Source organism: Bufo gargarizans, chromosome 5, assembly GCF_014858855.1.
Source record: "Bufo gargarizans isolate SCDJY-AF-19 chromosome 5, ASM1485885v1, whole genome shotgun sequence".
Taxonomy (NCBI): domain Eukaryota; kingdom Metazoa; phylum Chordata; class Amphibia; order Anura; family Bufonidae; genus Bufo; species Bufo gargarizans.
In genome coordinates this window covers 21,527,838-21,540,074 of record NC_058084.1, presented here as the reverse complement: position 1 = coordinate 21,540,074, position 12,237 = coordinate 21,527,838, and the positions used below count along the sequence as shown (strand labels likewise).

Sequence of the window (12,237 nt, the reverse complement as noted above, 5' to 3'; positions counted from 1 at the left end):
TCGCCCATTATCACACACCACCAGGCCGGGCTTGAGGCTCACCGGCAGCAACCACTCGTCGGTCTGTTGTTCTATACCCCGCCACAACTCCTGTGCGGTGTGGGGCCTGTCCCCCAAACATATGAGTTTCAGAATGGCCTGCTGACGTTTACCCCGGGCTGTGCTGAAGTTGGTGGTGAAGGTGTGTGGCTGACTGGATGAGCAGGTGGAAGAAGAGGAGGAGGAAGCCGAGAAGGAGGAGGTGGCAACAGGAGGCAAAGAATGTTGCCCTGCGATCCTTGGCGGCGGAAGGACGTGCGCCAAACAGCTCTCCGCCTGGGGCCCAGCTGCCACTACATTTACCCAGTGTGCAGTTAGGGAGATATAGCGTCCCTGGCCGTGCTTACTGGTCCACGTATCTGTGGTTAGGTGGACCTTGCCACAGATGGCGTTGCGCAGTGCACACTTGATTTTATCGGATACTTGGTTGTGCAGGGAAGGCACGGCTCTCTTGGAGAAGTAGTGCCGGCTGGGAACAACATACTGTGGGACAGCAAGCGACATGAGCTGTTTGAAGCTGTCTGTGTCCACCAGCCTAAATGACAGCATTTCATAGGCCAGTAGTTTAGAAATGCTGGCATTCAGGGCCAGGGATCGAGGGTGGCTAGGTGGGAATTTACGCTTTCTATCAAATGTTTGTGAGATGGAGAGCTGAACGCTGGCGTGTGACATGGTTGAGACGCTTGGTGACGGAGGTGGTGGTGGTGGTGTTGGTGGTACATCCCCTGTTTGCTGGGCGGCAGGTGCCAACGTTCCTCCAGAGGCGGAGGAAGAGGCCGAGGCGGCAGCAGCAGAATAGGCCGAGGCGGCAGCAGCAGAAGAGGTAGCAGGGGGAGCCTGAGTGACTTCCTTGGTTTTAAGGTGTTTACTCCACTGCAGTTCATGCTTTGCATGCAGGTGCCTGGTCATGCAGGTTGTGCTCAGGTTCAGAACGTTAATGCCTCGCTTCAGGCTCTGATGGCACAGCGTGCAAACCACTCGGGTCTTGTCGTCAGCACATTGTTTGAAGAAGTGCCATGCCAGGGAACTCCTTGAAGCTGCCTTTGGGGTGCTCGGTCCCAGATGGCGGCGGTCAGTAGCAGGCGGAGTCTCTTGGCGGCGGGTGTTCTGCTTTTGCCCACTGCTCCCTCTTTTGCTACGCTGTTGGCTCGGTCTCACCACTGCCTCTTCCTCCGAACTGTGAAAGTCAGTGGCACGACCTTCATTCCATGTGGGGTCTAGGACCTCATCGTCCCCTGCATCGTCTTCCACCCAGTCTTGATCCCTGACCTCCTGTTCAGTCTGCACACTGCAGAAAGACGCAGCAGTTGGCACCTGTGTTTCGTCATCATCAGAGACATGCTGAGGTGGTATTCCCATGTCCTCATCATCAGGAAACATAAGTGGTTGTGCGTCAGTGCATTCTATGTCTTTCACCGCTGGGGAAGGGCTAGGTGGATGCCCTTGGGAAACCCTGCCAGCGGAGTCTTCAAACAGCATAAGAGACTGCTGCATAACTTGAGGCTGAGACAGTTTCCCTGGTATGCATGGGGGTGATGTGACAGACTGATGGGGTTGGTTTTCAGGCGCCATCTGTGCGCTTTCTGCAGAAGACTGGGTGGGAGATAATGTGAACGTGCTGGATCCACTGTCGGCCACCCAATTGACTAATGCCTGTACCTGCTCAGGCCTTACCATCCTTAGAACGGCATTGGGCCCCACCATATATCGCTGTAAATTCTGGCGGCTACTGGGACCTGAGGTAGTTGGTACACTAGGACGTGTGGATGTGGCAGAACGGCCACGTCCTCTCCCAGCACCAGAGGGTCCACTAACACCACCACGACCATGTCCACGTCCGCGTCCCTTACTAGATGTTTTTCTCATTGTTATGGTTCACCACAACAACAAATATATTATTTGGCCCAATGTATTGTATTCAAATTCAGCGGGATATAAATTTGAGGCCTAGTATTTAGGCGCTGGGTGACCGGTATGGATTTAGTGACAGAATTAGACTTGGAAATGCACAGAAGCGTGTGTGTGAAGTTATTCTGAATGACCCAATGTGCACCTTGAATATTATATACCCTTTTTGGGATAGATTTCAAATAGCTCTGATATAGCAGGAACCACTAAATTATGAAATTGCTAAATTGGGAATTGTACTTCAACCCAGAACAAAAAATGTGCTTTGACGGGCACTAAATAACTTTCCCAGCTACAACAGGACAGCGGTAACGAGAGATTTAGAGGGATTTAAATTTGAGGCCTAGTATTTAGGCGCTGGGTGACAGGTATGGGTTTAGTGACAGAATTAGACTTGGAAATACACAGTAGCGGGTGTGTGTGAAGTTATTCTGAATGACCCAATGTGCACCTTCAATATTATATACCCTTTTTGGGATAGATTTCAAATAGCTCTGATATAGCAGGAACCACTAAATTATGAAATTGCTAAATTGGGAATTGTACTTCAACCCAGAACAAAAAATGTGCTTTGACGGACACTAAATATCTTGCCCAGCAACAACAGTACAGCGGTGGGTAACGAGAGATTTAGAGGGATTTAAATTTGAGGCCTAGTATTTAGGCGCTGGGTCACCGGTATGGATTTAGTGACAGAATTAGACTTGGAAATGCACAGAAGCGTGTGTGTGAAGTTATTCTGAATGACCCTATGTGCACCTTCAATATTATATACCCTTTTAGGGATAGATTTCAAATAGCTCTGATATAGCAGAAACCACTAAATTATGAAATTGCTAAATTGGGAATTGTACTTCAACCCAGAACAAAAAATGTGCTTTGACGGACACTAAATATCTTGCCCAGCAACAACAGTACAGCGGTGGGTAACGAGAGATTTAGAGGGATTTAAATTTGAGGCCTAGTATTTAGGCGCTGGGTCACCGGTATGGATTTAGTGACAGAATTAGACTTGGAAATGCACAGAAGCGTGTGTGTGAAGTTATTCTGAATGACCCTATGTGCACCTTCAATATTATATACCCTTTTAGGGATAGATTTCAAATAGCTCTGATATAGCAGAAACCACTAAATTATGAAATTGCTAAATTGGGAATTGTACTTCAACCCAGAACAAAAAATGTGCTTTGACGGACACTAAATATCTTGCCCAGCAACAACAGTACAGCGGTGGGTAACGAGAGATTTAGAGGGATTTAAATTTGAGGCCTAGTATTTAGGCGCTGGGTCACCGGTATGGATTTAGTGACAGAATTAGACTTGGAAATACACAGTAGCGGGTGTGTGTGAAGTTATTCTGAATGACCCTATGTGCACCTTCAATATTATATACCCTTTTAGGGATAGATTTCAAATAGCTCTGATATAGCAGAAACCACTAAATTATGAAATTGCTAAATTGGGAATTGTACTTCAACCCAGAACAAAAAATGTGCTTTGACGGACACTAAATATCTTGCCCAGCAACAACAGTACAGCGGTGGGTAATGAGAGATTTAGAGGGATTTAAATTTGAGGCCTAGTATTTAGGCGCTGGGTCACCGGTATGGATTTAGTGACAGAATTAGACTTGGAAATACACAGTAGCGGGTGTGTGTGAAGTTATTCTGAATGACCCAATGTGCACCTTCAATATTATATACCCTTTTTGGGATAGATTTCAAATAGCTCTGATATAGCAGAAACCACTAAATTATGAAATTGCTAAATTGGGAATTGTATTTCAACCCAGAACAAGAAATGTGCTTGAACGGACACTAAATAACTCGCCCAGCTACAGCACTAGGGACAGATTTAGCTGGATATAAATTTGAGGCCTAGTATTTAGGCGCTGGGTGACCGGTATGGATTTAGTGACAGAATTAGACTGGGATATGGCCAAAAAATAAACAGACTATTGCTGGTTAAATGCACTTGGTGTGACAGCTTCACCCTGATGTAGGCTTTAGCCAAAAAACAACCACACCATTGAGGGTTAAATGCACTTGGTGACAGGCGCAGCTTGCCCCTGATTTTGTATATGGCCAAAAAATGAACAGACTATTGCTGGTTAAATGCACTTGGTGTGACAGCTTCACCCTGATGTAGGCTTTAGCCAAAAAACAACCACACCATTGAGGGTTAAATGCACTTGGTGACAGGCGCAGCTTGCCCCTGATTTTGTATATGGCCAAAAAATGAACAGACTATTGCTGGTTAAATGCACTTGGTGTCACAGCTTCACCCTGATGTAGGCTTTAGCCAAAAAACAACCACACCATTGAGGGTTAAATGCACTTGGTGACAGGCGCAGCTTGCCCCTGATTTTGTATATGGCCAAAAAATGAACAGACTATTGCTGGATAAATGCACTTGGTGTGACAGCTTCACCCTGATGTAGGCTTTAGCCAAAAAACAACCACACCATTGAGGGTTAAATGCACTTGGTCGCAGCTTGTGCTGGCGCACCACAAGACACAAAATGGCCGCCGATCACCCCAGAAAAATGAGACTGACAAACGGTCTGTGCAGCCTAAAAACAGTGAGCAATTGAGGATCAGCAGCTCAATGATCCACAGCTGCAGATCGATCAGTTAATCAAGTCCTTTGGAGGAGTTAATCTGCCTAATCTCGCCCTACTGTCGCAGCCGCAACCTCTCCCTACGCTAATCAGAGCAGAGTGACGGGCGGCGCTATGTGACTCCAGCTTAAATAGAGGCTGGGTCACATGGTGCTCTGGCCAATCACAGCCATGCCAATAGTAGGCATGGCTGTGATGGCCTCTTGGGGCAAGTAGTATGACGCTTGTTGATTGGCTGCTTTGCAGCCTTTCAAAAAGCGCCAAGAAAGCGTCACAAAAGCGCGAAGAAAGCGACGAACACCGAACCCGAACCCGGACTTTTACGAAAATGTCCGGGTTCGGGTCCGTGTCACGGACACCCCAAAATTCGGTACGAACCCGAACTATACAGTTCGAGTTCGCTCATCCCTAGTCATCAGTATAAAAATCTAAAAAAAAAACTTTAAGGACTTGACTTCTACTGTACATGTACAGGAGATGTCTGGAAGGGGTTAAATTATGCCTAGACTGTAGTCTAATTAAAAAATATATATATATATATACACACTCCTTACAAAAAGTTAGGGATATTTGGCTTGTGGGTGAAATTTCAGGATGACCCTAAAATGTGCTCTAACCTTTACAGGTAAACTTAATGTGACCACCTCTAACCTTCTAAATGCACACGTCCAACTGTTCAATGTTTCAGTACTTTTTGCACAACTTGCTGTTCTCTAACAAGGAACTTAATGTCAAAATTCACAACGGGTGTTTGATCCATGAATCTCCCAATGAATTTCCTTGTTCAATTAGAATTTGTATTTAAACAGTCTCCTGATCACGCTGTTCACATTTTGACATTATGAGTCCAAGACGCCATTGTGAGGCTTCAAGCAGGATGTTCTCAGACGGAAGTGAACACTGAGCTTAGAGTGTCATCAGCATTTTCTATGAGAGATACAGAGAGACTGGAAGAGTCCCAGAGAAGCATAGAAGTGGACGTGCTTTGGCCACATCTCACACTGATGACAGCTTCATTGTGAAGAATGCCCTGCGGAACCTGATGATGAATGCCACAAAACTCTAGGTCAGGCATGCTCAACCTGCGGCCCTCCAGCTGTTGTAAAACTACAACTCCCAGCATGCCCGAACAGCCTACAGCTATCAGCCTACAGTAGGGCATTGTGGGAGTTGTAGTTTTACAACAGCTGGAGGGCCACAGGTTGAGCATCCCTGCTCTAGGCACATTTAAGGAAGATGAGAGGCACCCAAGTGTCATGTCAGACCATTCGAAACTATTTACATCAGCATGGTCTGCATGCTAGACCACCTGCAAGGGCACCTGAGCACAGGCGTCATCGTCTTGCATGGGCCAGGGAGCATCTACACTGGATGAGGGAACAGTGGGCCTCAGTGCTGTTTACTGAAGAGTGACTAGTATATATAAATCTATATTAGAAAAATCAATGTCTTTTTGTGTGTCTGTCCATTAAGACACCGGAACCGTTGGACACCACATTTGGCACATAGGTATATGGGGTGTTTGGGAAGGTTTTTGTGGATGTCTCAGCTCTTTAGGACAAACCGTTTTTGAGCTGTTCTCAAAAAACGTATTAGCCAATAAGAGCTCACAGGTTTTTCACTCGTAACTGCCATACAAAATGTCACATGACCCTTATTAGACAATGGAAGCTTGCGGGTCCTTCACTCATATTGTATCTGCCAATGCCATACACATGGTCACATGACCTTTATTTCCCAATAGAAGCTTGCTGGTCCTTCACTCATATTGAAAGTGCCATACACATGGTCATATGATGCTTATTAGCCAAAAAGGCTTGTAGGTCCTTCACTCATATTGTAACTGCCATGCACACAGTCACATGATCATTATTAGCCAATAGAAGCTTGCAGGTCCAGTTGTGACATACACACAGTTTTACACTAGGTTTACATAACAACTTTTCTTCTGTTATAGTGCATTGTTAAGGGTCATGGCACTGTGGAAGTTACTGTTAAGGGTGTGGGTGCAGTGAAGGTCACTGTTAAGGGGTAGAATGCTGTGGAGGTCATTGTTAAGAGGGTGGGGTGCTGTGGAAGTCACTGTCAAGGGGACAGGGTGCTGTGGAAGGGACAATTAAAGGAACGGGATGATGTAAAGATCACGTTTAAGGGGGTAGGGCACTGTGGAGGTCAAGGAAGAAGAAATTCTTAATGTCCCACACTTTACACTAATTGTGTCATGCCCTGCTCAGGTCATGTGCGGAGGTCTGCTAGGTTAGCAGCACATGTGTAGCCTTTTGTTATTGTTTTGGAGTTGAGCTGTATCCGCCTTCCTTCAGGTGCACTGGGTGGGGTCGTTGGTATGAGCTTAAGTTACGCCCACTCCCAGTGTCCTGTGCGGGTTATAGCTTCTGTCTTGTTCAGAGGAAGGAAGGAGGGAAGGATTGCTGTTGCTGCTCAGTACAAGATAAGTTGGTTTTGTTTTCTTGTGATTGTCTGTCTAGGCTGTTAGAGAGACGCCTGCCCCCTCCAGGTCCTAAGGGAGCAGGCTGCCTCTTTCCCCCTTTCACCATCTTAGGAATTTAAGGGAATCTTCAGCCTAGGCACGAGGACACGTTCATTCCCAGCTTCAGGGTCTGAATGTGGGCATAGAAGTCTAGGGAGAGCTGGTAGGGATTTGTAAAGAGGTGACCTTTGTCCCCAGCTTCTTGCCGAGACATTTGTTTTGTTGTATTCTGTGTATCTTGTATCCCGTCCAGTGTGACAAATTGCTCCCAGATGGTATGCTGTGAAGACATATAGGTCCATCATATGCAAAAATGCTATTAGTTAATAGAGCATAAGATGTAACTCCCAGGGTTATTACTAGTGTTGAGCGAGCATGCTCGGCCAAACTGCTGTTCGGCTGGAGCATCGCTATGCTCGGCACATGGCGGTACTCGGCCGAGTACTGCATGTGCTTGAGCACCATGCTCGAGTCTCCTTCCCGCACGTTTTACAGATCCAATGCAGCCAATAAACGTGCAGGTAAGTACTGCCCTCACTGTAATGCCAGTAGCCATGTTGGCTACTGGCATTACAGTGATTGGCTGTCCGGAACACATCATCGGGTGCTATATAGCACCCGATGACGCATGTTCGGCTCATTTGTAGTCAAGGAGAGCTGCGCTTCAGAAGGGACAGAGAGTGTAGGGAGTGTGATTGCAAAATATTTAGTAGAAAAACGTTTCAAAGACCCAAAAGTCCTTTTAATGACTATTGTGTGTGGTGGCAGCAATATAATATAGCTAGCAATTTTTTCCCCCATCATTTTCACTACTTTTTCTATAGAGGGTGTCTGCAGTGACTTGTGACATCTATCCAATACCTTCTGTGTGTCAGGGCCAGAGATAGGAAAAATATAAGTCAAAACTAGTATATTTTTTCCTTCATTTTCAATACTTTTTCTATAGAGGGTGTTTGCAGTGACTTGTGACATCTGTCCAATAACTACTGTGTGTCAGGGCCAGAGATAGGAAAAATATAAGTGAAATCAATTTTCCTTTTTTCATACATTTGCGTACGTTTTCCATATACTGTGCTTGCTGTGAACTGTGCCATCCGTGCCACATGTTGCGTGTCAAGCGTGCATATAACATTTAATATGAAGAAGGCAAGCAGTTAGGGATAGGGAAGTGGCCGTGATGCTGATGGTTCACGCAGAGGCTGTGGCCCTGGGCATGTTGAAACTGTGCCTGCTGCCAGAGCACAAGAAAAACATCATCCATGATACCTAGCTTCATATCCCAGTTTGCAGGGCGTCGCAGGACAAAACTCTTAAAGTCATACCAGAGAGACCAGGTGGTCGGTTGGATTGAAGCAGATAATGCTTCCAGTCGGTTAAGCACCACCCTTTCTTCCACCAAGTCTAGTCTCAGTAGCCAAGAGTCTGGTCAACAGAATCCTCTTCCTGATCCTTCTTCCTCCCACCATGGAGAGTCTGGCCAAACAAGTGATCCAACACTCGGAAATTTTGAGGAGCTCTTTTCATCGCCATTACTTTATTTGGCCCTCTTGCCAAGCACACTTGTGCCCTGATTCCCAACTTCTTGAGTATCCACAGTCACGGTGGAGAACGGCAATTCGTTTTTTAATGAGGTGGATGATGATGAGACACAGTTGCCAATGAGTCAACCAAAATTACTGTCTCAAGAGGTTGATGAAGAGGATGAGACACAGTTGTCAATCACTGAGGTTGTGGTTAGGTCAACAAATCAAGAGGATGATCAGAGTGAGGAAGTGGAAGAGGAGGCGGTGGACGATGAGGTCACCGACCAAACCTGGGAAGGTGGAAAACCGAGCAAGGACAGCAGTACCACAACAGGCTGGAAGAGGCAGTGGGTTAGCAAAACAGAGAAGGCGGGCCACACCAAACAGGCCTGCAACTGCTCCACGGAGCACCCCCTTGCGTAAATATCCCTTGCCAAGGGGTAGGTGTTCCAAAGTATGGTGCTTTTTTGAGGAAAGTGCGGATGAAAAAAGAATAGTAGTTTGCAACCTGTGCCACACCAAAATGAGCTGGGGCGTGAACATTAGCAACCTCACCACCACCAACATGATCCACCGCATGGCATCTAAGCACCGTAATAAGTGGGATGAATGCCTGGGTCCACAATCTGTGTCTGCGAGTCACACCACTGCCTCCTCTTCCCCTATAGTAGTGCTGGTCAATCGCCTGTCAAAGGCACAGGAAAGGATGCCTCCTGCCCTGCACCTGGACCTTCGCAAGCACCATCAGCGACCACATTCACTTACCTGTCCCAGCACAGCGTCCAAATGTCATTACCCCAGGCATTTGAACGCAAGTGCAAATATCCAGTCACCCATCCACAGGCCATAGCACTAAATGCACACCTCTTAAAATTACTGGCCCTAGAAATGTTGCCATTTAGGCCTGTGGATACTGAGGCCTTCTGCAGTCTGATGTCGGTGGCCGTCCCGCTGTACTCTGTCCCCAGCCGCCACTATTTTTCAAGGTGTGCCGCGCCCACCTTTCACCAACATGTGTCCCGAAATGTCACACGTGCCCTGACCAACGCAGTTACTGGGAAGGTCCACTTAACCACAGACACATAGACAAGTGCATTTGGCCAGGGACGCTACATTTCCATGATGGCACACTGGCTGAACATTGTGGAGGCTGGGAGCAAGTCGTACCCTGGGATGGCACAGGTGCTACTGACGCCAAGGATTGCGGGCCCTAATTTCATTAGGGTTTCCGCCAGCACCTACGTTAGTGGTTCCAACCCCAACTTCTCCTCCTCCACTTCCACCTCTCAATTATCCACATGCAGCACCAGTCAGCCATCAGCCGGTAGCTAGAAGCAGTGTAGCAACTGCAGTGGGGAAGTGTCAACAGGCCATGCTGAAGCTGATATGCTTAGGGAACAAACAGCACACTGCCACAGAGCTGTTGCAGGGGATAAGAGACCAGACTGAGCTGTGGCTCTCGCCACTCAAGCTACAACCAGGCATGGTTGTGTATGATAATGTCGGTAACTTGGTGGCGGCTTTGGAGCGCGGCAAACTCACACACATCCCATGCCTAGCCCACATATTAAACTTAGTGGTTCAGCGGTTTCTCAAAACCTACCCCAATTTGCCTGAGCTACTGGTTAAGGTGCGCGGCGTGTGTGCAGATTTCACTGGAACATGGTCGTCGCCTTTCCAGTCAGCTTCCACTAATCAGAAGCGAGGAGTGGGCATTAACACAGATGGTGAGCAGGGATAATGCTTCAGCCGGCCTGTTAACGCTTGTGGCTTCCAGCTCACCGACTGTTGTGCGACGTGAGCACACGCTGAAACTCTACGTTCTATATGTTGGGCAGGCTTTGTGAGCAGCAGAGGGCAGTTGTGGAATACCAGCTGCAACATGGTCGTTGCCTTTCAAGTCAACTGCCACTATTCACAAGCAAGGAGTGGGCATTGATGTCAGACCTGTGTGAGGTTTTAAAAAAATTTGAAGAATCTACAAAGATGGTTAGTGGCGATAACGTTATTATCAGCGTAACCATCCCACTGCTGTGTCTACTCAAACGATCGCTGCTCACAATTAAAGACAATGCTCTGAATGTGGCAAATGAGGAACTGGGGGAGGACATCTCACAGGGTGATAGCCAGATCACCCACTGTTCGTCTTCTAGGCACAAATTGGACCGTGAAGAGGAGGAGGAGATAGAGACTGTTGCCTATGCTACTGAGGCTAGTACCCATGGAACTTTGATTCCATCTGTTCAGCATGGATGGGCCCAAGAGTAGGAGGAGGAAGTCATCCTGATGTCAACATGTTGCCTACTCTGGCACACATGGCTGACTTCATGTTAGGCTGCCTTACCCGGGACCCTCGCGTTATAAGTAGAGTTGAGCGAACACCTGGATGTTCGGGTTCGAGAAGTTCGGCCGAACTTCCCGGAAATGTTCGGGTTCGGGATCCGAACCCGACCTGAACTTCGTACCGAACCCGAACCCCATTGAAGTCAATGGGGACCCGAACTTTTCGGTACTAAAAAGGCTGTAAAACAGCCCAGGAAATGGCTAGAGGGCTGCAAAAGGCAGCAACATGTAGGTAAATCCCCTGCAAACAAATGTGGATAGGGAAATGAATTAAAATAAAAATTAAATAAATAAAAATTAACCAAAATCAATTGGAGAGAGGTCCCATAGCAGAGAATCTGGCTTCACGTCCCCCACCACTGGAACAGTCCATTCTCAGATATTTAGGCCCCGGCACCCAGGCAGAGGAGAGAGGTCCCGTAACAGAGAATCTGTCTTCATGTCAGCAGAGAATCAGTCTGCATGTCATAGCAGAGAATCAGGCTTCACGTCAGCCACCACTGTAAGAGTCCATTTTCATAAATTTAGGCCCAGCACCCAGGCAGAGGAGAGAGGTCCCGTAACAGACAATCTGGCTTCATGTCAGCAGAGAATCAGTCTTCATATCATAGCAGAGAATCAGGCTTCACGTCAGCCACCAATGCAACAGTCCATTGTCAGATATTTAGGCCCAGCACCCAGGCAGAGGAGAGAGGTCCCGTAACAGACAATCAGGCTTCACGTCAGCCACCAGTGCAACAGTCCATTGGCATATATTTAGGCCCAGCACCCAGGCAGAGGAGAGAGGTCCCGTAACAGAGAATCTGTCTTCATGTCAGCAGAGAATCAGTCTGCATGTCATAGCAGAGAATCAGGCTTCACGTCAGCCACCACTGCAACAGTCCATTGTCATAAATTTAGGCCAAGCACCCAGGCAGAGGAGAGAGGTCCCGTAACAGACAATCTGGCTTCATGTCAGCAGAGAATCAGTCTTCATATCATAGCAGAGAATCAGGCTTCGCGTCAGCCACCACTGTAAGAGTCCATTTTCATAAATTTAGGCCCAGCACCCAGGCAGAGGAGAGAGGTCCCGTAACAGACAATCTGGCTTCATGTCAGCAGAGAATCAGTCTTCATGTCATAGCAGAGAATCAGGCTTCACGTCAGCCACCACTGCAACAGTCCATTGTCATAAATTTAAGCCCAGCACCCAGGCAGAGGAGAGAGGTCCCGTAACAGACAATCTGGCTTCATGTCAGCAGAGAATCAGTCTTCATGTCATAGCAGAGAATCAGGCTTCACGTCACCCACCACTGTAAGAGTCCATTTTCATAAAT

The 12,237-nt window shown here is 47.3% G+C and overlaps 1 protein-coding gene across 1 annotated transcript in view; it reads right to left on the bottom strand.

Moving 5' to 3' along the window:
- LOC122939250 (cytochrome P450 2C44-like) overlaps positions 1-12,237 on the bottom strand; it is a 436,988-nt gene that overhangs the window by 92,037 nt on the left and 332,714 nt on the right. The gene's annotated exons all lie outside the window — the stretch shown is intronic.